The 27,309-nt window shown below is 38.4% G+C and overlaps 1 protein-coding gene across 5 annotated transcripts in view; it reads left to right on the forward strand.

The window, feature by feature from the left end:
- The window catches only part of LOC138187862 (octopamine receptor beta-1R), a 97,322-nt gene that overhangs the window by 38,484 nt on the left and 31,529 nt on the right, over positions 1 to 27,309 (forward strand). Inside the window, exons 1-2 of one of the 5 annotated variants that reach the window (XM_069129079.1) lie at positions 12,869 to 13,136; positions 13,524 to 13,756. The exons of 2 other annotated variants lie outside the window; for them this stretch is intronic. The gene's annotated coding sequence lies outside the window, so the exon portion shown is untranslated. Of the gene's footprint in view, positions 1 to 12,868; positions 13,137 to 13,523; positions 13,757 to 27,309 lie in introns of those variants that run through there. 2 more of the 5 variants (XM_069129081.1, XM_069129080.1) reach the window with 2 other exon arrangements.

Consider the following 27,309-nt stretch of genomic DNA (forward strand, 5'->3'; position numbering starts at 1 on the left):
AACTACGTAGTTCAACTTCAGTTCAACTTCTTTCAGTTGCGTTGTTTTCGGATTAAAAGAAAGCAATTTAAAGTTGAAACGCTGCATACAATATGCAATAGCCGGGGTACGCCTTTACCGTACTTTTCTTGGAGAATTCCTCCGCGAAACGATCGCGGCTGCAGAATGGACAAAGAGACATTTTTATGTCTTAAAGCTGCGGATATACGCTTACTGTTAACGATCGGTCGCTTTTTAAAACTTGCTGAAAATTAAACGATTTCCTCAGGCAGCTTCTCCGGATAAACTTCTCTGTCTAACAGCTGATCGTTTCCCTCAGGTTTTCTTCGTTCGCCCTGGATATTTAGGTTTTCTTAGCTGAACTCATCTATATCATGTTTCTTGGAAATAGACTAGAAATTGGCATTTATGGTACAGTCGAGAGGATAGGTGACTACCTACAAGGGTAGCCCTTACTTATACCTACAAGGGTATAAGTAAGATAACAAAACCATCGAATAAAATTACGCCTACAAGCTATTTTTACGCGTTCTTGAAAATCGATACTCCTCGTAGATCTATTTACGAATGGTGTATAAAACTATCGTTGCAAAAGGCTGTCTGAACAAAAGGATTAACTAGAATTCGAGAGAATCCCGGTCCCTTTCGAGATATGTGCACGTGCACGCCGATCGATGGAAATGAGTCAGCCGAGCTCTTTCCTACATAGGTAAATAGGTTAGTGGCATTGAGCGTGCGCCTTTAAGGCTGCTTTGCTCTTCCTTACGAGCCGCTTAGTGAATCGATAGCGGGAGAAAACGGAACGTCTCCTCTAACGAAAACGGTGAATCCGTACGCGTGCACAACTGCAACGGGCCATCCCCCTTCGTTCTTTTGCACAACCGTCGTTGCCAACCTCTTACCATTCGGTAACGAACTCGTTAGAACGTAATTTCAGAAACAAGCTTTGTACTTCCGGTCAGAAAAGGCCAGGGTTTTCTGTTTCTATATCATCGATTCTGTCGTTGCTCGGGACGTCCATCATTCACACTTAATTATACGGCTATGGAAATGATAGCATTCACGAGCACAGCCGTGTATCGACGATGAAAATAACGTTAAGTTTGTGGTTATTAGGCGGAGCGCGCGTTTTAGCGTACTAGTAGTTGCCTACGTAAGTTGACTACGTAAACGCACTTTCATTATCACATATATAGGATACGTAGGATAATAGGAAATTGTAACTTAATTGTATGTTAAAATATAGACGTAAAAATAATTTCCTTGCTTTTTAATGGAGTGACAAATAAGCGTAACAGATATATCCTGAATACAAGGAATATCGGCTTCATTGGTATTAATATGTTAGATGCTTTCTGCAAGTTTATTCGATTGCGTTCATATTGTTGGAAAGCTACTTCTCCACAGCGTAATTTATCATAAATGCAATAATCTATCATACTTGCAACGATACTCGATGTAATTTATCGATGAGAGGTGACCCCAGTTTAACCGAGCTTCGACCGATTTATTAGTCTCATTCGGACACACCTACAACGCTTTCTTTAATTCTTTAATTTAGGTACGATACGATCGACAAGAACGCACTTTCGCTCTCCACCTCCAACTTAACAACTTATTGCCGTAGATTAGATACAGAAATATAATACGATATAACACATTGTTCGATCGTACTTTTCTAAATTTCCATTACGATGGCGATACTAAATCACCGATGAAAACCACTAATACCATCGAGTACGTTTAAACGACGAACTTCACTTTTCCTTCTTTCTTTCTCTCTTACGACTATCTCACTTTTCAAATAGAAATCGAGACACGCGGCAGCTTTCGCTTAATTAATCAGCATAGACTTTCAGTAAGATCGAAACGTTTTCGCTCGAAGCTGTTTCAAAACAATTCGACGATTGTTCTCCGTGCCAGTTCCATTTCTATATCCATTACCTATATCTGTTCAAATTGTTTCATTGATAATCTAAAAGTTCATTTTTATTACGATATCGGCACATATTACGTATGTGTGTATGTATGTAGTATATTTTACGGCACAACGAACGATTAGTTGTTGTAACGTTAACGTCAGTAACGTTGTTAATAACGTAATATTATGGAACGCGATTGGTATTCGCTTTCAAGATAAGAGATGTGAATGAACGCGATCGATTCAGACAGGAACGATATTAGTATGCTCGTACAAACGACAAAAGCGATATATTTTTAGAAACAGGCAACACAACGATCAGATATATAAAAGTATTCGCTTCGAAATTCAAAGATTTTCTCCTAAATTGTTTTACATTCGGTTATTGATAATAATAACATTGAATATTCGAAACAACGTTTGTTAAAAATTTTATGGTATTTATTAATAGTTAATAGTTATTATTAATAGTTAATGTTAAATTTATAGAAATTTAGATAGTAGTGAAATGAAAAGATCGACATTACACATATCACAATATCGGTAAAATCACTTTATACGAAAAGCATAATATATTCGTAACCGTAATAGATGTCCCTTTCACTCGTACTCCTGAAAATTACGCTAAAAATTACGCTGCAAAATATTCCCTTCGAAAGACGTTCCATTTCTATAAAACAATTATGTGGAAACGCGTAGCAAAGATAATTTAACATCTGCAAACAGTGCAAAGTAACGAAACATACAAGTAATAGGAGCTAGGTTTACTGGAATAGAATTGCTGCAATTTGACAGGTCGATGAAGGAATTTCAGGTGAAAAATGCAGAATTTCGGGGGAACAAGAAAAGGGGGCGAGATGGTTAAACGAATTAGCTGGCGCGGAACACGAAGGGAATGGAAAGCGGCGAGCACAGCCTTGCCAGTTTATAATTAGAAATTCTCGACACGATTGCAAATCGTGCACGGTTACAATCCATTCGAGCCCAGGGTGTATCATCGGCTGAGCGGAAGTTGGCTGAAATTAGCCAAACGGCACGATAAATTACGTAACGTCGCGCCTATTATTAGACGCTTCGACGTTTAATTAAAGGTTTAAAGGGGGCTGCGTTCTTGCGCGTTAATGAATTTAACCGGTGAAAATCAATTACTAAGTAAGTAGTAGTAGATACTTTAACGAGTTACGAAACTTTTCGCTAAGTGGCTATTTAAGTTTCGTAACCGTGCCGGCGATACCACTACCATACGATTTTCCATTCTACGTGGTGGAAATCTTCATTGATTTTTGCTTCTTCCATTTCTTTGAACGTACCCCGTTCCCCTCCTTACGCCAGCCATTTCGTTCGTAGCTTGATTTACGGTCACTCGCCAAAGTATTCCGACACTCGTAAAGATCTTTTACGAATATATTATCGATTTTATAGGTTGTGCGAAACACGTTGTAATTAGAGAAGCGTGGATCTAATTTGGCGATCCATTCACCCGCTTTCTTCATTCCATTGGCCAGTCTAATTAAAGAACAACTTGCGCTTTGTTCGAAACCTGCCAACTATAACGTAAACACGTTATAACAACGATCACATTGATGAAAAATCTTTAATCTTGGAATTCCATTAGCACGGTCCCGATCGATACCGTCCATATCGGGGCGTTTACATATTATCCATTACCATCGTACAAGATCAGATTTCATTTTCACGTAATTTTCGTTTAATTCGCGCAAAATATACAATTCTATCTTCTAAATAAAACTGGCAAGAGCAACACCTTTTTAAATACTTTTAAATAATTCTCTATAATTATCGTATTAATAATTACGTAAAAAAAATAACTATGTATAAATAGTCTATTTGTAAGTGGATTTGTCGAACCATCTTTCCGCTAACTTTCTACATCCGTCTTTATCATCGACTGTCACGAGTAGTAGTAGATCGTTGCACGGCGCCTCGCTAACGCAGTCCTTTCGTTCTTCCCCTCTCGCATCGTGGATAGACGTTACGATAGAAATGGCGAAACTAGGCGAGGAATTCGTTCCGTTGATTAGGCGAACAATGCCTTTGTCGCTACTGTTAATCGGGAAAGATTACGGGCCCGTGCTGGACCTAATGAGCGTAATCCTCACGACGACGTATTATCCCTGGATGTTGATTCTGTCGCTTATCGATTGCTTTCTAATTACGTGTTTCGCTGATTCGGTCAATCCTGATCTAATTGGACAGAGGGAAGCTGCGCGATCGAACGATGCATCGCCAGTTTCAATTTCGAATCACCGTCTACGATGCACGATCGTTACGGTTATAAAGCTGTCACCGGTTTTACGTACGAGAATGTCATCTTTTTTTTTCTACCGAGTTCTCTATTCTAATTCTGAACCAAAGAGGGGAGTAGACACGATCGACAGAAAGTTATTTTCATTCGAAAATAAGTGGAAAACGCGTACGTTTGTTCTATCGCTGTATATCTTCTCGAAACGAGCGTTATTCTCCCCTTATTATCGCATCTCTTCTTTCGCTAATCGGTTGACCACGTTATGCACGACGTATCCTATACAAATTTAACTCGTAGCGATATTCCCCTTATAACACGGTTTCCACATAGCACGACTCGATAAACTCCGGTAATCCTCGTATAACGCGAATCTTTCCATCACTGGTGTTTTCGTTTTGATCGAAACAGCGAATTCCCCTTGTATACGTAATAATGCGAAGTGTGCGCGTTCCACAGAATCGATTCTCTCGATTTTCGCTATTTCTAAATGTTGCTTAACACGGTCTCGATGCAACACGCAACGAATTGCCCCTGTTGTACAAGAGTTGATTGTACTTTGTTCCATGCTTGGACGAATGATAACCAAATCACTGGAAACCACAAAAACTGTTAAAAATTTATTTAAACCATCTTTAAAACCGCAAAGAAAGTAATTAAAAAGGATTACACCTATGAAGGTAAGGCGAAAATAACCGAGAATGAAATTTTCTTGATCGCGTGATGATTGCTTTCCTCCTATCTCGCTTCCCCTTGTTTCCCATCTATTCTCTCGGTTCGTCGAACTGTGCTGCTTACGAGAATTTAACCGCTGGGTCCCGAATTTCGTTGGATTAAAACGAGCGTTACCGCAACATTCGTTATTCGGATTTAACTTTTACTCGTGAAAGCAGAAATGCAACTATAACCGGCAGCTTTCAACGGTCATCCCAAGTATTATGGATTAGGCAGGATTCGTAAGATCCGGTGTCATCGATCGTCTATCCGTCGTTAACCTTCGCCGATTCACAGCCAGCCGAAAACGGTATCGTGTATCGAGCGCGATTTCAACCCGAAGTCAAGTCCATTAACGCGGGCGGCATATTAACGCGATTTATCGGATCATCGTTATCCAGTGATATCGCGACCATAAGCCCGCTAATACCCAATTGTCCTGTCAAAGTTGCGATAAACCGCCGCGACTACCGACTCTACTCCGTAAAGATACGAATCGAGCCTGCATCTTTTTACTACCTTATTTACCATATAGAACTTATTTCGGACATGTCGTTGCAAAAATGACAATTTCGAGATCGTTATTCCGTCTGGCACGCGCAACACAACGCGCAACACAACGCGCAACGAGGTCTTGATCGGTAAAGATTACAGCATCAGTGTGAACAATGCTACTTTTCGTTCGAAACTTTGCGAAACGCTAACATTTAGCGTTCTAAACTTTCACCATGTTTATTACATAGCATATTCTTCGTATAAAAGTGTGTTTTTTTTTGTCGCGTTCCCGATAGTACGTTGCGCTTTCTTCACCAACGTTTCGCCAACGCCAATGTGTTTGCTAAAATATCAAAACTTTCTATCAATCAAGCCAAGTGGATTTTGTTAAATAGATTCGTCGGTAGCAAACAAGTTTCATTTCTATACCTGGCTCTACGAACTTTGTCTCTCAATCTTGACATACTTGCTGAAAACTAAATTTCGATTTCACTTTGCGTAACTCTATCGCCTGAAGAGGATTCGTTCATACGGCTTAGATCGATCAGTTTCGGCTCGACGAATCAATTTTTATTCCTCCTGACGTATACCAGATGCCCTAAAATCGTACACATTCCCTTTTATTATCACGTTGCGTTACGTTGATCTACGTGGCTGAAGCGTCGTACAAGATTTTCATATTCTCTATGAAAGGGTTACATTGTTAACAAGAATACGGCTGGCGATACGAAAGTGAAAGAAAAGTCTAGCTTGTGGTTGCTGTTCTACTTTCGAAATTTGTCGTTTATACGTGACTGTTTATCTTGGTGCATTGTTACGAGGCTTATTCACGAGGCTTATTCACGAGGCTTATTCACGATCCCGTCGTTATTGCGTGGCTGGATGACGGAAATTCACGGAAATCCGTTCGTGAGAAATACGCGATGAAGCTCTCTAACGAGAAGTACAATGGACGCGTGCAATAAATTTTTTCGGTAGTCTGCGTCTACGAATGTCTGCACGTGGGAACGTTGTACATGTATAATGCATATAATGTCGCGTCTGCTAGAAGCGCGTTTATCATATTTTGTGCAAACTGCGTTTTCACGAAGTTGTCACGGTATTGGAACCGTTACATTTCTCCTTTCTTCTTCCGATATCGCTATCGTTATCGCCGTTTTAATCAGTTACGTAAGAGAACTGGAGGAATTTCTTGAAATCTTTCCGGTTCTCTTACTACTTTTCAGATTTCGAAAGTTCGATTCGAGCCCGTTGAAAAGCGAGGCTCTATAGAGTTGTACAAATTCTTCGATTTTAAAGAACTTTCGAACGTTTGGTGAATATATCGGTCAAGTTTTCCAAATTTCAATACTTTTTACAAATCTTCTATGAAAGAATGCTTCTTCGCTTTCATTCCGCGAATCTTTACCAGAATTTTAAGTTTTTTCGATCAATTTTCTTTCTTCTTGCAACCTATCGTTTAATTAATTAATCCGTAATCGATGCCCGTTTTCAACCCCTGAAAGTTACATTTTATTAAAAATACTAAGCAAGAATCAGAGCACCGAATCGAACGACGAAATCTGAGTTGAAATCCGTATTAGCAACGAACTAACGATACGAACAATGAAAATTCCATCTTCAAAACGAACCGAGATACTTAATTAAAGCAACCTGGTGTTTAAAAATAGCTTGGAGAAAATCGATATTTCATGCATATCGCAAACCTCGTGCAATACTACATTTACACTTTGTCCGTAACAAACGTTTTATCACGTACGTATTAATTCTGCTTCCGCTTTAAAAGAATCTCGATGAAACCTCCTTCGATCGATTCGTTTAATTCTCTTTTTATTCTGAAACAGAGTAATCCACAACATCCGGTTCGTTTGATCTGCACAGAGGTAGGTCTTGTTCCACTTACAATCGTAAACCATTCGAATCGATCGTTCTCATTGTCAGCGTTATCGTGGCCATTAATCAAGGATGCCTTCGCGAATCTTGTCGCATTCATTGTTCCTGTGAGAGTGACATCGTTATCTCATGGTCGCGGCCTGGTCGCGCCCTGGTCGCCAATCATGCTCCACTTTCGCGCTTTTGTCTAGAAGAAATCGTTAAACGCGGATGTATCGTGTTCGTGCGACGTTAATTTACGCTGACGAATCTCTCTTTCGTCGCTATTTTCTCTCTCTCTCTCTCTCTCTCTCTCTCTCTGCGTTGATCGTTTGCCTCGTTATCCTCGGCCGGACGACGAAAAACTCTTCGTCTTTCTCCAAGAGTTACGTAGATTTTTCCCCTGATCTATTTGCGGATTCGCAGAATCAAGTTCTTCAAAAACTAATAGGAACAAAGTTGATCGCGCGTGTGCGTGTTTAAAGGATTTCATTCGCTTCTGAAAATTTGGCAAACAGACATAGAAATGTTTAGATAGAATTATTTCTTAAATCTTATTTCTACCTTTCGAGTCGTTTAATCGTGCTTTAATTACCTATTTAATCGTATTAAACACCGGACCAGTTTATAATATTATCGTCATTATTTGTATGATTTATCGTCGTATTATTTTCTTAAATCTTTTCGTTTCCAGTGCAACGTTCGCCTTAACGAAACCGAGCAGGAAACAAAAACTACAGAGTCACTCGTTCCAATTTCACTCTCCAATTTATACTCGAACGAAACGAAAAAACGAAAGAACGACAAGAGGGATAGAGAGTCGCCTTGTCGCGAGAAGGTTGTTACCGAGGAAAGTATCGTCGCCAACAATGGTTGCAATTAAAAACTTTCTTCTCTGAACTTCGTAGCAGTCTTTACGTGTGGTCTGTTACGCAATCGGGTTATGCTACTTAGGAAAAAGTTTCCGCTCGTGCAAGCAGCGCATCTCCAAGACTTTTCCTTCCGGTTGATCCCGCCGAGAGTTACGACACTTCCGATGCATTCGACGATCCCAAGGCAACTTGTACTACTTGAGCCAACTTCCGCTAGCTAGGAGAGCGTTCGCAACTTTCTTTTGCCGGCTGATTCCAGCCCGGTGAGTTACAACTTTGCACTGTCCGCTCCGCTCCGCTATCGAATTTTCACGTTTAAGTAACGTTTCTTTCTTCTTTGGTACACGGGAAACGTTTTTGCATCGGCAACTTGGCTGGAAACTGAACTTTCCTTCTGGTGGTTACGATTGCCATCGAGTTACACCACTCGATTAAAGTTCTCCCTCATTGTCGCAGAGTTATTCGAAGGTCACCGGTGAAAAATATCGAATCGCGTCTCTTGTTTCGTATAGAAAAGCAAGTTTAAGATACGATGTGAAAAGCACAGAAGGAAAATGTACATTCTCGTCGATCTTTTGATTATAATTATACAGCAAGAAAGACAAACAATCCGTCAGGTTCAAATAAAATAGTTAGCTGTAAATAGAAAGACAATTTTGCTATCGTGGCATCGATCGACAACTTGCTGAATTTTCACGCCGCTTTCCTGCAAACAATCGTCGATCAATTCCATATCAGAATTTGTCTTTTTTTATCTGACGTTGACATCGGTTATGCGTCTTACGTGTTTCAACCATAAAACAATAACGATAACTTTTGAAATTGTGTTTCTCTCGTAGGAATTTTGCCTCGGAATTGCCTCGATTCTTCAAGAATTTATACAGCATTCTCTCAGTTTTCGATCATACCGCGGTCTTAAAGACCTCTCGTACGCGTAACAGCCATTTTTGCCACATTCTGCGAATCGATTCTCACATGTTACCTATGCTCAAGCATAACTCAAGCATTCGCTCGCTTCTAAATCACAACCGATCCTCACACTCGTAGCATGTACAATTCGAATTTGCTATTTTCTAGAAATCCTCGATGAGGTTCCATTGTCAGGTGACCGTTGAAACGATAGATCATACTACTTGAGAAACGTCTGTCCCTAATGATATAATACACACGTGTATGAAAACCACATATTCAGTGCAAAATACAATTACTCGCTGTTTCACCTGTTAATCGTGTCGAAAATCTCTTAACGTTGAATACAGAAAATATAATTTTATTATATTTCAAGGAGGTATAGAACTTATAATCAGAGAAGCAGATTTGATATTCTTATTTCAATTCCAAGTTCTTCATTTTGATACAGTTTTTAGCACTTTTAACGATAAATTTTACAATCACCGCCCCCGCTCCCCCCGCTCCCCCCGCCTCTCCCACCACCACTCTCCTATAACCGTACGGTTAACACGTTTCGCGTTGTATCGAGACCGTATTCGTATTTTCAGAGTACCGAAACCCGCTAAGAAAGGCTAGAGTGTATTATTATTTATGAAATGTTAGCGGACGTTGCGTTTGTAAGTACGCAGCGTGAAGACTACAAAGGATTACAGCCGCAGACATTAGTTTCGTTGATTACAACAATTATATTTGTCAAATTGGCAAAGACTCCCCGTTTCCGATAATACGTTTACGAAACTTTTTTTTATCTTCTCGATTGATGCTGACTGACAGCAGCTTGGACTCCTCCCTGTCCGACTTAATATCCAGTTATGTTCGTTGAACAAAGTTCTCTTCGTGGGTAATACATTTAGAAGACGCTGCTGATCGATCCAACTGTGATTTACTACTTGGATAGAGTCTATCCGAAGTCTTTTCCACTGTAGAAAACCAATCTAGAAAGCTTTTCCATTGAATATTGCGAAATCGTCGATACCGTGTCCGCCAACATATAGGGTTATACTACTTGAACGCTGTTTTATTCAACAGTAATACATTTTAAAATTGCTTGTATCTATCTATGCCTGTGGGTCTCTGTCAGAATTTCCAACTATGCCGTAGTTTCTAAACATGAAATCAAAGAGAATCTAACATGTAAACGAATGCACATACAGCTATACAGTTTATTTTTAATTCTTAAATATTTTCCCTCGATTTGTTACGCGAACGTTTAAAAGCATCGCGCGATATTTTACATGTAGAAGGAAAGAACGAAATCGTATCAGTCAAGAATTGAAAAAATTATTGAATTGAAAATTCGAGAAATCCTGCAAAATGCAGAAAGCTTGTTTTACTGCTTCCGAATTCCATCGATTCCGCCAACAAAGTCTTTGGAATAGCCAGAGACGCAATCTATTATCTTTCATCTCTCGACAGAAGATAGATTCCTCGTTGTAACGAATTCGTAAGAAGCTCGAACAAGCATCTGCTAATTAAAATTATTTAACATTTAACTCGATGTCTCGAAGTTGCGTCGAAATTAAAAATAATTTTCCATTACTTTTAATTGTACCCCTTTGTGTTTGACGATTATTTCGTTAAAAAGAATCACATTACAGCTATATTTAAATTTAGATGTTAAATTTAATTAATCGCGTTCAAAATATCATAATATCGTTATATTTTTTAAATCGAATAATAAACATCCGAATTACGCATCTTCTTCGCGCAACTATTCATAATTATTTTTCAAATAACACGAAACAGTAGGTACACGACGCAAAGACGGTAATGTCAAACCATGAATGCGATGTTCACGATCAAATGTTATGTGGCGACAGACATCAAAGACGAGATTTTACGTTTAGCCAGTAGTCCCTTCTGGAAGAAACATGAATTTCTCGTATAGATATCTCCAGATAAAGCATAGACATATCCTATAGCTAGACGCGGCCACAAGAAGTCGACCGTAGCAGCAAGAGTAAACGAGGGAAAACTGTGCGCTAAGCTGGTGGTTTATGACACCCGATGACTGTATGCAAATAGACATTCTTCTCTACGAACCTTGATCCTGTCACAAACTCATCAAGCATAAAATAGAGGACAATTCTCCAACGATTCTCGACAAAACTTCAACTTCGACTAAACTACTTCGTACGAAGATATTATTATTATATCGGGTTAAACCAAGGTTAATTAAATGAAATCGATGTGGACATGAAACAACAACAACCAACGTGTGTCACGCTCTCGTGGAACGAAAGGGAGCAATACCCGGACAAATGGTGAACCAAGCAGACTAACTACCGTCTCTCAATTCCGTCGCAATGATGCCAGTGACGGGACAATTTGTTCGATAAGTGTCGCTGCGACTGACAGCCGTGAAATAGGCCGATAGATTGGCTCTTCTTTTTAACCTTTCCTCCCTTTCTTCCTTCTTACGGCGAAATACGAGGGATACTGTTTAAACGAAAAGCGTACCAGCGTACTTTTACAATACCATACAATTACGAGACACGGTATATATTTTCTCCGTAATTGATTGAAAATCGAGTCTCCTCGACGATGAATTATCTCGTCTGCTGTACAGGATTCGACTCGTATATATGTAACAGATACGACAGGCTATTTTGCCAAACTTGAAGATAGCGCGAGCGAAAGAGAAAGAGGTCCGAGAGTCGGCTTAACGGAAAGAAACACGTCGGTTAGAATATGTTTGAACTTGATATGTGTGAACTTTTTTACTTTCAAACTTTATCGAATAAATGAAAAAAACTATTACCGATGTAATTCCAATTCCTTTATCTGATTGGAACAACACGAAACACGATATAATTTGCAGCATATCGGCTTATTTGATGACATTCGTTTATTTTCTTTTCCCCATCGAATATACGTACATGCGATTGTATGTGATTTAAAGTATATCGCGTTTCGTCTTATTTCATTCACAGGAATTATTTCCGATTACTGTTATTTAATATCCACGTCCTTTTTACAAATACGTACATACAATCATATCGATGTATTTCTAAAAAGAATTTGAAAGACCGAAACATTTAGCTGACAAAAATTTTGGAATAAATTTAATTGGGTCTTTAATTGGCTTTAATGGCGACAGGCCATTATTTGCGTTTACGTAGAGGAAGCGGAACGATGCTTATATATATATATATATATATATATATATATATATATATATATATATATATATATATATATATATATATATATAATCTTTTTTCTTTTTGTTTGTTTCTTTTTCCTTAACAAAGGCGAGAGTGAATAAGTTATTGCGTTACATTTTATTGACATTTTACAATATTTATCCTAATCTGCTGAAAAGATTTGCGGAACTAACGATTTTACTATACCAATATGTTACATTTAAGGCGTATATGTAGACTTTTGTGGCCGACTGGAAGATTGTATGCGAAGATGAACACGAAGAGAGTAACTGCTCCGTTATCCGTGCAATCCATGTAACCGATTAATTTGAATAACCAAAATTCTGCTTATAAATCTAGTAGTTGAAATCGCTACAGCGAAAGGCTAAAAGGAGAAGCAGAAATTTCTAAAGGAATGAGAGGTTAAAAGAAGTTTATAACAGCGCTGATAGATGAATATCGTTGACAAGCCATTGCGTGGCAGTTGGAAAAAGAGGGACTCGGAGAAAGAGAGCGGTACCACACGAGAGAGAGAGAGAGAGAGAGAGAGAGAGAGAGAGACTGAGACGTCGCGAGCGCGAGGGGGAGAGGCCCGGCGCCGCGGCACGTCGCGACGCTCAGTCTACCGGCGTCGTCCGTGCAACATGAACGCTTCGTGCCGCTACTTTGCCGGTTAAAATCGCGTGGAACCTCGATCTCTCACGGTCTCGCTGTCGACGCGCGCGTCCTTATACAAAATACAGCTGAATATTTTGTGCGTTATTTTGTGAATATTTTGTGAAATGCGGTTGTGCCGAGAACACAAGTTGGTTCGTTCCGATATGACGAAGAATTGTGTATTTTCAGTTTGCGGTTCGTTGCGGCGTTTTGACACAATCTCAAAATAATCTGCCTCTTCACTGGTAATTTGAGGCGTGAATTTTTGGTGAACAGTTGTGCTCAAGATACACGCCAATTTTTATACGTATAGAGGGAGATTTAATAAACGTTGAATTTCTCTTTTCTCTATATCGAGCGAAATAATTATAATCACCTAAAAATCCGGTGTCTTGAAAATATTTTTAGAAAGCCCAACATTTTCCTGTTCTTTGGCACGTTGCTCGGAATAATTGCGGACGATTTTTAAGAACGAATCAACTTGGCTTTCCTGGCTCGTGCTACGCATCGTCGTCTACAAAAGTACAACAATTTTATTGAAATAAGAACAAGATATACTCGAAAGAGTCGCGCGAATCTTCTTAGAAAGATTTAATCGATCAATTTCTATCGATAAAATGTTGTGGTTGCAGTTTTCTAGTGTTAAACTCGATATATGTAAATTGCCAGTACAGCGAGGATTGTAAAATTTATGCTTTTAAAAACTGGGACAATGGTTTTTTAATTATCGTATTTTGATTCGTCGTAATTCGAAGATGGAATTTTATCACAAGTGGAAGAAAACCCCCTCTTTCGAGGGGAGAATTTTTCACGAAGAAACCAAGTTATCGAAGTAACGAAGAATTTATGAAAAGTGGACGAAGCGGTAAAAGCTCTGGAAATATTTTCACCGACGCGGATTTCACGTTGCTTCTAGCTTGTTTACTTTTCTTTCAACGACATCGATTCGTGTCGGAACACTTTGCTTCGAAAATTCGTCTGGGACGTCTCATTGTCAGATAAATATCCACAATCGCTTGAAATGCGATCTCGTTAAGTTACTCGTTATTTCTAAATTCTCGTGAATCAACTATATCATACATTTGTCAACGACTATTGCTGTAACCTGTTCCTTTATTTAGAAATCTTTTCCACGTTGCTATATCGCGCAACTTTAGTTTACATCACCAATTCATACGTGTGTATGTCGATCACAGGAGGTGACATCTACCCCGCTTTTATTTCAGTTTACAAGATTCTCTCTCTCTCTCTCTCTCTCTCTCTCCCTCTTTCATAAAATTATGCATCAAATCGTGGATCATTAATAATGTCTGATTCATCGAATAGATAATATTTATGGCATATTTCTAAATTAAATATAAATGAGCTTTTAAAACTTTTCTTTTTTATTCGTTATAAATACGGATCGTGATTCTTTCTCTCTCGTTCACGTTTACTCCGTAAGAGAAAGAAGGAAAGGGAAGAGATACGTACTCTTCCTCTATCACGTATATATGAGTAGCGCGACATTCTAAAATTGCATCGTCACTTTTATTAAAATCCTACTATTCATTAGTCAGTTGGAAGCAAGGACGTGTTCGTTTTTCCAAAATCATTATGTACAAACAGAAGAGAACTCGTTCATTATCTGTCTGTAAAATTAGAAGCACGTTTCCTGAAATATAAATAAACCATTCCGTAATACTTGAACGACTTTTTTCTCTCATTGTCTAAATTTACTATCATGGCCAATGAAAAAGAAAAGACAAGATTCTGAATTTTTAATTTTTTACTACTATTTACTAGCAACAAGGTTGTTCTGCATAAATTTCATATTTTCACAAATATTTTAGAAAATGCAAGACATTTTAATTCCCAATGCTTCATTGACACGCCAGTGCCACTTTTTCTCTGAAATCACTAAATATAAATTAACGTTGCTGTTCGTACGTGTGCAAATATTCTCTCCTCCATTTTTATCAACGCGAATGCTACTACAATAATATTACACATGCTATTAATATATATGAATTAGCGGTATAATAACGATATAATAATGATTATAATGATTAAAACGATCAAAAGAAAGACTTGGCATCATCTTACGTCGTACGAAATTTAGATAGTTTACTCGAAACTTCAAATCTATGATATATGAAAATTAAATACACGGTTCGTGCAAGTGTCAACCAGTTTCAAATATTATTCCTAGAATTAATTGATAGTACTCTTTCTATCTATGTTGCATCGTCTTAAACAGAGTGCGACGTATTCTAGGACAATTTTAATAAAAGATAAAGTCGGAGTTTCCTATTTGGAGGCCATCGGTCAGAAACACGATAAACACGACACGTTTACCGTCTTTTACACATAAGAGAGCAATTATCCTTACGTTTCAGCAGTCAATCGATATACGTTATCGTCAGCCTCTTCAACGTTTACGTATTTGAACATTGAAGTATTAGTCGGATCGAGGAAAAAGTGTTAGAATTATGGGGGCCGATGTTAATTAAGTTAAGCTAACATAACAGTTAAATTGACATTATTCGCAGCTTACAAAACGTTATACGTTGCCTTCTTCAAGCGTTTCGTATTAAGTGACATAAAATAAGTCGGAAAATCAACAAATACGTTATATCTTGGTTTTATTGTCATCTTCGTTTGGAATTTCGTATCTATATGACTTTCTATTAAACGAGTGTCCACGTATCTTACAACGGTAATGTACACGGTATACTATTTGTCCATTAAAATAACATTCTCGTTGAAGTTTTTCATTCAGGAAAAATGGACGCGTTCAAAACTCTAAGGTTAAAAATCTACAGACGCGTTAAAAGAAGCAAGTTTCTTTAATCTCTGACATTATCGTTGAAAAATATACAAGAATTTATTAGGAAATGTTTTACCGTTGCCGAAATGCAAACAAAAAATAGATTTTAACGCGACTCGGGAGAGGTCGTTTCACTTTTACTACACGTTTACGAGAGAAACATAAACATTTCGCAGCACTTTGTAGCATTTCGTAGCATTTCGTGGCATTTCGTAGCATTTCGTAGCATTTCGTGGCATTTCGTAGCATTTCGTAGCATTTCGTAGCATTCCGTAGCATTTCGTAGCATTTCGTAGCATTTCGTAGCATTTCGTGGCATTTGATAGGATTTCGTGCGTTTCATTCGAGAGACGAGTTCATTTCACGCGTTACGCGAAAGACAAGACGTATGCAAACGCGGAAGTTGTGACGCGTTGTATCCGGGAATCCAGGCAGACAGAAAGTCCAATAAACGTTATAACGTTATAAGGAGGAACAGAGGACGACCGAATGCAATATTCCGTGGCGTCAAAAGGACGTGTCTCGTATCTTTTATCTATGTAAGATTGCAAACTCCCCGTCACACGAGTTTCATACAAACAATGACTGTTACTGCTACTGTTTCACCGATAAACGAAGCAATTTATTTAAATGTACCCTTTATAATTTTCTATTCAGTGCGAAGAGGAATATTTTCAGATAAACCCACCTTATGTGTAACATAATATTACGACGTGAACAGGAATACAATGTCTTATTACTAAAATAGTACGTACCGAGAATATTTTATTTTCCACAAAGAGAATGTAAACAGACTCGAGGTTTTTCCCTGAAACGCTTAAAGACCCGATTGTCAAAGCCAGTCCGCCTTTCTTACTTGCAGTTTTCGTTGCAATAAATAGTAAGTAATCGCGTTACAAGAGTTTCTTTCATCGCGTCAACATTCGTTGATTGTAAACACGATAAAGAAAAATATTATTATCGACAGAGGAACTTATGAATTTAGGAAACAAGTAGAGATGCTCTTTTTATGCAGCATAAACAGACACAGTGAAGAACTACTTGTTACGGATAAAAAATGAAATTTCATCAAAAATGGGTATACAATGTTTGTGCGAATAGCCGTCGATAAACGCGTACGCTATACACGTTTCGTGCCCAACACAAGATACTATATTCACATGCCAACGAACGTCTTTCTTCCATACGAGTTACACGAGCTCGGTTTCCCAGTTTTAAACATACATCATGCTTCACGATTACGCAAACCGTTCTTTATTTTTCCGCAAGTTCGTCGTTTGATCGTGAACAAGGACGTGTGCATACGATTGCGAAAGTACGTAATTCATTGACAGAACGACAAGGACTGGCACGCGTACGTAAGAGGCTTTATCGAGAAAATAGATCCGTGTCGGTCGATGGTTAACCTCTTTATTGGTGAACCGACTGGCGTTCGTTCCGCGAGTGCGTTTCATTACGAACGCTCGCACCGGAATCGCCTTGGAAATCGTTGCTGTAATTCGAGTCTTCCGGATACAAGTCGTGTTATTAGAAATTATAGCCCGACATCATATATAATACATATATACATGTATAGTTCGGCGACATTGCTAGCCAATTTCTTCAGAATGTAAATAATATACCGCTATCGAAACGCGTTTGACGATCGCTAGATGATACGTATCTGTACAAGGTAATTCACGTTATTGCTAGACAACGTGTACAAACGTTTTCTCATAAATATGTATCCGGTAAGTATTAGAAAATGACTTTTTCTCGTTTCGATCGATTCACGTTACGTTGTAATCGTCCATTACACCGTCCTGAATATTTTTCATTTGCACGATACAATCGTTCTTTGTTTAATTTACTTATATCGTACAGATACGAAGACAGTCGAGTAATGTAACGAGCGTTAAAGCGATCTACGAATGCGACGTATACGTTAACGTATTTCATATGGAGAACGGGAAATCTTCATCTTCTATGAACGTCAACGACAGGAAACGAGAAATCTGGTTTTCAAGCACACGCCACATTTCCATACTCGTACTTGCTTACAATAATTAATCGAACAAACGTTAGTTAGGCTCCGATAAATCTTCTAATAAGAAAACAGAAGGAAGAAACAAAGTGCGTGGATACACTTGCGAAAAGAATTGTGTCACGCAACGATAAATCTTTTTCAAATATTTGTGGCTTAGCACGCTATCGTAAACGCTGCCAAGACCCTACGTAGACGCTACGTAAACGCTGTGTAAACACGTAGCACATAGGTAGTAGGTATGCATGTATGTAGAAATTTCTTCTCGCAGTTGTTCTATGCAATCGACGCTTTGCTCGTTGTTCTATGATTTCAGAATCGCTCTGTACACGTACTGCTTTCGCCTCGTAGATCATCGATAATTCACCGATCATACGTATCGAAAACAACTTGGAAAATATCAGTGTACAAAGGGGAGCCCCAGATCCTAGTAATAAGTAAATCGTTGATTCGCGTTCGAAATTGCTGATTCGTTTACCCGCGAATTGGAAATTGCCGTCCGTTTTGGTCCGAACATTGAGCACCGACCGTGACAAACACCAGCGTTTTATAGGTCTTTAAGATGGGTGTTCGTGTTAAGGGCAAGGGCCTTTCGATGGGACAACGTGTTTGGGTCAACGAGCAGTTTGTGCTTGCGTTTGGGGGCTTCCGGACATTGGGCAGGCTAATTTCAACGACAACGCTGCAAACGTAATCGAGCTTTGGCGAAACGAAAAACTCGTTCACAGTGGTTCGCGTAATAACGACAACGAACCTCGATCTTGCTGATTTTTCAGATTCTCCGTTCTTCTTATTTTATTTTGAATTAATTTGCGCAGATCCTAATGCTTTATTACTTTGATTCACAAACGATTTTCTTACCGATCAATTTTCAAGCTCCGAGAAAGTTCAAATATCACGCTCTGCGATATGTAATAGGAGGCGTTTTCCCCACTATTTCGTAAATTATTAGTTATAACTATGAGTATAAATTAACGATTCGACAAAATCTTTCTTAAAGCGGAGAACATTATTGAAGAAATAACGACAATGGACTCGTTGCTATTTAAATATCAGGTTTCTCTCAGGCCACTTTGTTAAGTCTTTAGCAGGCAAACGAATATTCTCTTTGAGTTGTTCGTAACGTGAAATGTCATTTTAATATAGGCAGAAGTAAAAAAAATCACACCTCACGTTTACACGACTCGCCTGAAAAATCAATTAGTCATTATTCTGAGAAGGCATGAGTTCACTCTTCGGAAGAATGCACGTTGTTACGATTACGTAAATGTTTCTACGTTTGCAACTCAAGTATTATCATTTCGTTGAATATTCAAATTATACGAATCGTTTGTTGTTCTTCAGCTTTTAAGGATACCTCCTGATTCAAATCATTTACATTCTCTTTTAAATAACTCGTGAGAGATTATTTCGAGGTTATTTGATTATTTTGATGAAATAAAAACTCATAGATCTCTTTCATTCACCTATGTATAGTCAGGATGCAACGTAGCAGTACTAATATATCTTTCTTAATATGTATCTCGAAAGCTAACAGTTTGCCGCGCTTTCGAAATCGTAATCCTCGAGGCACGTAAGCTTTCGATCACAAGGTATTTCAATTTTCGCACGCCACCCTGCTCCTTGTCCCAATAGCGCTTTCTTTCGTCCGTTACCGTAGAAAGTAATGCCGGGAACAGCACTCGTGCGGATGAAAACAACACGAGAAAGAACAAAATAAATAAGTTAATATGATATCATACGTTGCAAAAACATTATACTTGTATGGATAAAGTTTAGCGTGGAAAATCACGAAGAAGCACAATGTCGATGAAAATCGATCAAACAGACGGAAATACGCGGATTTTGCGGCGGTTGCACGTCGCCTCGTATTCTACGGTTATCCGGCCCGATTCAGCCTTATCGTCCCGAGCGATTTGCATACGCAAACGTCTGTCGGCATCCGATCGCGGCCACCGTGTCGTCTCTATGAATATTGCAGTATGTAGATCCAGCCCTCTTGAACTTGCTCTGCCGTCGGTATTATTTTCTCTTTCTGCCAAGTCACCGTGCCTTTTTCACCGTGCCGCGAAGGTCGCTCTTCCAATCCCTCGAACGCGTTATTCGTTCCCACGTCGCGAACCGAATGCACGATCGGCGGTCCCTCCAATTTTTCTCCCCTCCAAGCAACTTAATGGGAATTTCACGAAACTTTTCACCTGCACGATAAGTGATTTTTAAGAAGAGGCCGTCGAATGCGTTTTGTTTTTGCGTTGTGCGTTTGCCAAGCTGAACAACGAAGAGGAGAACTTATTATTTCTTATTGTATTAATAACAACTTATTATATTAATACCACAAAACGAACAACGTTACCGTCCGAACGTTAACGTTTTCCAGGATCGAACGGAGTATTCACACTGTGGGAATAAATCTTCTTCCGTTATTTCATAAGCGTTTGTGGTTCGAGTTGCGTTCAATATCTTCTCGTAGCCGGGTCCTACTTAAACCGTTAAGCATCGAGCAGTTTAAGTATGGCATTATCGAAAAATGATTTATTATGAAAAATATTTCGATTATTCGAAAACATTGTTGCTACGTTGCGGTCGGCGCAATAACCAATAAGCTTTGTCGAAAAGGCCAATCTTATGTCGTATTCCTATCAAATCGATTTTCCATAGAAGAAGAGTAAACCTTCTGTACTGAAAGTAAATGGAGTGTAATTTCACATTCGGTACGGGATAAGACGGAAGATGGTTGACAATAGAGATTTTCATTGAAACGGTTGTCTCGTGTTTTTCTAAAGAAGACGCGACGCACTAAAATTAGGACCAGTTTCGTAAAAAGCAAATACACGTTTATAGCTTAATTAGTCGATATTTTGCCAAGGAAATTCTTGCACATTTTTACAGCGAATCTTCCTGAAGTCGAAAATTTCACCCTGAACGGAATAGTTTTCCTTTTTCCGTCTGGCACCGGTCAAAATAATACAAGAGGAAAGAGGTGGAAATCAGTAAAGATAGGACGTGCATATTGGACATTGGAAATTGAAAGCAAGTTTTATTGGTTTTTTGGGCTGATGTGGAATTTATCGGACAAGCGGAAGATAGTGGCGGAAAGCGAGACGTTGAGAAACGTCTGCGTAAAAGGGGTGAGAGTAAAATAGACAACAAACAAAGATAATACAATGGCTGGCGATAGTATTCGCTCCATTCTATATCGAGGCTCCATTCTATAGCGAAGAAATTGAAATGACGGATGAGTCTATTCTGCAAGTGGTGTTTGCGAATCATCTGGTCGACATTTGCTCGTCTGATCGCTCGATACTTGGCTGCCGTTAGGACGACACGTTCCATCAGGAAATTATCCGTCTGCACTGAATTAGTCGCTCGCGTATTTCACTCTGACCGAAGACACGCCGGTAGAAGTTTTGCTTCTGCATTTAGCTTATATTATATTATACATACGTATATCGTGTTGATTTGTGATTCGATGCTTGAAATATCTTTGCTGTCTATCGCGTAATCGTTCTTTTTTTCTTTCTTTTGATGTATTTAAAAAGCGTCACGAAATTTATAACTTACCGTTCCTCGATCGAATTCAACCGTTATCACTTTTCCGAAAGCGTGATAAACGTATCTAGGTTCGTATTTTATACGAAGATGTAATGTTTTCGTTATTTCCAATCTAAATCAGATTGGTCAATTAAGAGTTCAATTATCGTCTACTTCGAGTACGGGATTGCCAATCGTCGTTAGATAAGAATAGAATTTTCTCTGCAATTTATTTCCACGTAATTAAAACAGATATATCGAAAATGTTGTCTTAAATTCGAAAAATAGAAATTACTTCTACATATTCTACATGTCCACTCTTTCATAATCAGTGATCTAATATTATCGAATAATGCGTTTGATACTAGCATTGCATTCATCATGCCTGATGATAAAAGTTCTCTTCGTATTCACAAGCTTCGTCAAGCATCGACGCGACACTCCAGTTCCATTGACTGATGAGAACAGGCGAAAATTGATTTATTAACGTCGAACGACAGCAACTATTCGCTCCGTTCGTTCGTTCCATCTTCATCGTTTATATGCAATGCTCCGCGTTTCACGGTGAAGTTGACTTTCATCCTGCCTAGATCGTCGCGCTTTCATATCGTCAAACGTAATTCTCCTACAGTTCGAAAGACTTTCAAATCGCTAAAACTAAAAGATAAAGCTAAAAGACACGATCTTCGAAATTCATTACGGTAATGGTAACGGAACACATCGCTATCGCGATGATCAACACATTTTTTGGCCACGCGTTTCCATCATATCCCGGAATTGTTTTCCCTCCTACTTTCTTCGTTTTCCGCTTTTCCCTTTCCCCTTTTAACTTAGCCTTATCCAAGCTGCGTGTTCGTCGTCGAAGCGAACCAACTTTTTACGGCTCTTCTCCCGGCTCACCGAGTTCTAGAACAAGCAGCGATTTAGCAAATGTGGATTGTTTACTTGAACTTTATTCCTCCGTGCCAGTTGCAATCTCATCGGTCTCGTTCCGCCGGTTTCGATCGTGTTTTAAACTGGTTGCTGACTCAAGCCCTAAATCGATAAGTTGCCGATCAACTTATCGCCGGTTAATCGAGTAGATTAAACTAGGCTTCGCTACTTTCCGCTGGCCAACAAGAGACGCGGTGGTTATGCGATTTTGGTTTTCGGTATTATACGTTTAGTATTAGTACGATGAAAATAATCTGAATTCACGATCATTGTGAACCTATTATTGAGAATCAAATTAATTTATTGGAACAATTCTATCTGTACAGTAAAGTAACGGAATTACAGTATCGCTATGCAGTTATTAAAAGTGCTAGATATGGAAAGGTGTACAGAATGCACGCAATGTATGTTATACGCGAGCGTGCAAAATGTCTGAAATGTCTGCAGTAAAATGCTTGTTGTAATATTCAAAGCGTGAAAATCGAATCTCTCGAGGGGTTCTGTTTCTCTAGCTGTGGTCATAGAAACGTGCATAAAAAACATCGGTAAAATAATTGATTAACGAAGATAATAACATTTCCGTTTTCAATCCTAATTAGCATACGATACGTTTAAAACGATAATCAATATCGATCGAACGCTATAAAAGAAGGAGCTTCTTTGCAACATTCTGCTAAACGATTACGCTTTATATAACGGAACAAGGTTAACAAATTCTCAGACAATATTGCAATGTCCCGTTCGCGTGAAAACGGAGTGCCGTTTCTTTGAAAACAGAAAAAATCACCGCACGATGGAATTGAAAAAAAAAAAAAAGAAAAAAAGAAAACACAATGGAAAAGATGTATAGTAAATTTTCAAGCGTAGTTTAACGCGTGTCGCGTGATCCTAGCCTTGTCGCGCATCTGTCCGCATCGAGGAAAGTGTGTCTTACGCAAACCGATGTCCCTGAGACGATGTTAATCCCTATTTATACCTATAGCGGCTACCAAAGGTATTGTCACACTTACTGGCTTTGTTATAACGTTCGCGTACTGATTAATTAAATCCAATTTAATTTTCCTTCGTTCATTTATATATAGTATCATTTATATATAGTAGCAGGTTTATATAACTAAAGAAATTTGATACTGAAAATGAAGTATAAAACCTGACGAAAATCTACGATCTACAATTTCAATACATATATAGCATAATGCATGTTTGTTTTCTAATTCGTTTCAACGTTACTCCGTAACGCTACACAATATCGATTGTCATTAGCGACACTGTAAATTTCACTTTAAAATATAGTAGTAGTAAAATATACTGGAATAGAGAGAGGAGGCGGAGAGAGATTCATTGTATACATATGTTTATCCCTATCAGTTCTCCACTATTATTCCAATCTATTCCGTACATTTGTCATCTTGCTTTCGCCCTTGCCCTCGCAACATGTGTTAACGATATTCGGTATTGTAGACTCGTGACAATGTTGAACAGACAGTTCGTGATTTCAATGGAATTGCGCTCATCAGCCGCCGCAAGTGAGACTCACGAGGATCGTTCAAGTTTTGTCGAAGCTTAGGGGGTAAGCGATCGATCTTCGATGAACGTCAAAGGAATTCCTTCGAACGCACCAAGTCCACTTTTGACTTTCCACTTGCTTGTTCGATCGTATTAGCATCAATTACTACTCGTTCGGCCAACTCGTTCTATTAACGTATATACATATAACGTAGAAAATAAATCTTCCTTCTTATATTTCGCATCGTTTGCTCGGCTCACGCGCAATATTGCCCCTTTTACCTTCGCTCTACATATTTATTGTGTAGCTTTTTTAAGCTCAGTCGTGTAGCTTTGCTTTACTTTTTCCCTGCTCTATACTTATTCCGTATTTATTTCACTCTGTTTAGTGTTTTCGTTCCGCGATATGTATATTGCTTTCCCTATATTTCGTATATCTTGTTCCGTTTACCTCGTGTTACATGTTTCTCTCATTCCTATTCTTCCTTTATTCTTTTCCCACGCTATATATATATACGTATATACTTCACTTTTCTTTTACCTTTTTATTTTATTTCCAAAGCCAATTTCTGCCGTCTGTCTATTTTCACTCATTATTTCAACTTCATTTTTAGATTAAAAGTACAGTTGTTCAACTTCTCTTTCAGTACTTCCAATTTAACCTTCTTTTACTTTATTTCAAATATTTGAAATCTCATTCTTTTTCACTTTATCTTCATTGTCTATCACTGATTTTTATCCCAAATAGAGGCTGAAAATCAAAGATCATAAATGCATGTTTACACTTGAGCGTTTGAACCTACACAGTAGAATAGGTAGAATAGGTAGAATAGGTAGAATAGGTAGAATAGGTAGAATAGGTGGAAAATATCTCACGAACATGTATCGTATACCCTACATAGATTACTAAGATGCGAAAAGATCGTAGCAAGGATATGAAATTTACACTGTACTCTGTTCAAATCGACAAAATCTTATCATTCTCGCAATATACGATATTCGGAAAATTTATCCAGTGGCGAATTACAAGTGAATGTAACTATGCATTAAGCAGCAAAGACTCCGTATTTCATCGTAATTTAATCGGGGAGTTAACCCGTCTTTCTCGGTTAATAGGTTCGAAGAGAAGCGAAAAACGAGATAGGAACGTTGAACATTGGGTGGTGGCGGCAGCCAGTGGCCTTTAAATTATAGCCGCGATCATGAATATAAACCGAGCTGATTCGACGAACGTGAGGGTGGAATCGTTGATGGGGTACATCTTAACGTAAGGTTGCTTGATGAAACGTTAATAACAACTACATAGATTCCAAGTAACGAGCGCCTCGTTTCTCTGCCTCGTTGAGCCAGCTAAATAAAAAGCGTACCGCTTGAAAAGCAGATGTAAATGTAGCAGTAGTTGAAAGCGTCGCATAGCTTTTAATTATCTGAAAGACAATGAACGTTCAGCCGTTTAATTTTCTATTTTCTTAATTTTCCTCGCCCGGATTTCCTTTCTTCTTGTTACTTTCCAGTCCAAATATTATTTAGTTACTTCGAGGTCGTTAATTCTGCATTTCCAATGACTCGATTAGTCGCGTTTCGTTGATGTGGCAATTTTAAATAAACACCTCCTTGGTCTTTTCGATTCGATAACGAATTACAAAAATGTCGATACGGTCGTTTGACCAATACTGTCGAATCGGTAACGACACGAAGCAGCATTCGCGCGATTCCTTCCACGTATCTTCATCGAAAAATCAACTCTACGCTTATTTCCTTCGTTTATTCGTCTATTCGTTTATTCTGCTATTCGTGGAATCTGGCGAGATGCGCACGAATACGTTTCCCATTGTGTTTTGCTATTGCACGTCGTCGTGAAGAAAGTATGAATTACCTTCCTATCAGATTCTCGTGTCTCGATTCAGAAGAGGTGAAATAACATTCTTTCACTTTACTATACTCGGCATTTACTTTTGACCATCTGCTGAAAAGAATGCAACGAGATCCAACAAAATAAAACACAACTAAGAGACTAATACTTGTATATACAATCGTTACATTATATACAATTCAAGTAGCTACAATTCAATTTTGAAAATTACACGAAACGCTAACCTTAGATTTTAAATTTTCACGATGGGTGGAGATGCCATGATATTCGCTTCTCGGGAGCAATCGTGTTTGCATTTTACATTTGCACTTTGCAATTGAACTTGGCGCCAACGTTTCGTAGGCATTGCTGTCTCCTATCATACCGAGCGATGTTTCGGTTTCGATGTTGGCTGATCAAACTGATGACTCGCTCAACTCGGAACTTCCAACCGGATGCTCGACCATCCGCTAGATCTAACCGGAAATCGTTTCATTTGATCGGCCGATCGGATTAAAAAAACCGAGAGGGTGGGTTGTCAAATCGAGTTGATGTTACAACCGTTCTTCCTATTCCAGTTGTTTGAACGTTATTAGTCGTTGTGCTATTAGTCCTTGTGCTATTAAACGAACAAACGATCGAGTCGGCGTTCGCTGCGAGTAATTACGACGTTGATTACAAATTACCATCTTTAAAAAAGCTGCACTTAAGGTAAACAAGAAACTTTTAACGAGGCAAAAATATTTTGCTCGCCTGTCAAATCGGATAATGTAAAACGTCACTAGCGTGCACCTACTAGAGTAACTGGCAATAATATTCAAAATCTGTAATATTCCTATAACGATTATCGCAATTGCCAGGAGAACAAATAAAATTTACGACGAGAGACATTTATACTCGTCCAGTGTAGTCGGCAAAAGGCTGTCATTAGCACATTTATTAAAGTAATGGCAATTGCAATTAAATTAGCGCGTTCAAAGCAACAGTGTTGATAAAACCTTCTACCTCTTTCCAGGAAATGGCCAGAATTAGAACAGGCTAACGGGACCAAACTAAGCAAACAGAAAGAGGCAAAAGAATTTTTATGTTCTTTAGAGTTATCATGTAAATTGATTTTGTCTGCTTTATTACGAGCATCCGAACGATCTATATCTGCTTATAATAATATTATTATATCGCTATCAGCTCACGTTCTTAATATAATGCTACAATGTATCGTATCTCCCTTCATATTGCCGTGTTGATAACGTCAATTATCTCGTATTTTATATTATTACATAAAGCACGTAAAATACGTAATTATTTTGTACAGAATCTATTTCAACGTAAGTAACTATACCGTATACATATATAATGTTTATGTATTTTTCTTCACCATCACGTACAAACTAATTGCTATAAGTAGTACCTACTTTCCGGTATCAGCAACATAGTAATACATTCGTCGTTAAAAGTATTCCAGCCTATTTGCCTAATCCCCGTTTGAAACAAATCGCTGTATACAGATATATATATATATAGATATATAGAAGAGATACTGATCAGACGAAGAGAAAAATTGATCATTTGCGAAACGTTCTACCGAGTTCTATTCAACTTTTCGTAAAATTTTGTTATAAAAAAAAGTCTTCGTAAAGAAGTTGTAAAAAAAAAAAAAAAATTATCGAGGAAGAAAATCAATTCCGCAACAATAATATTAAGTCAAATCATTCGTTATATCTATTAGAAGCCCCGTTTAAACGAATTCTTCTTGCTGATTGCAAA

The sequence above is a fragment of the Bombus flavifrons genome, chromosome 15 (genome assembly GCF_040668555.2).
Source record: "Bombus flavifrons isolate JBK064 chromosome 15, iyBomFlav1_principal, whole genome shotgun sequence".
Taxonomy (NCBI): Eukaryota; Metazoa; Arthropoda; class Insecta; order Hymenoptera; family Apidae; genus Bombus; species Bombus flavifrons.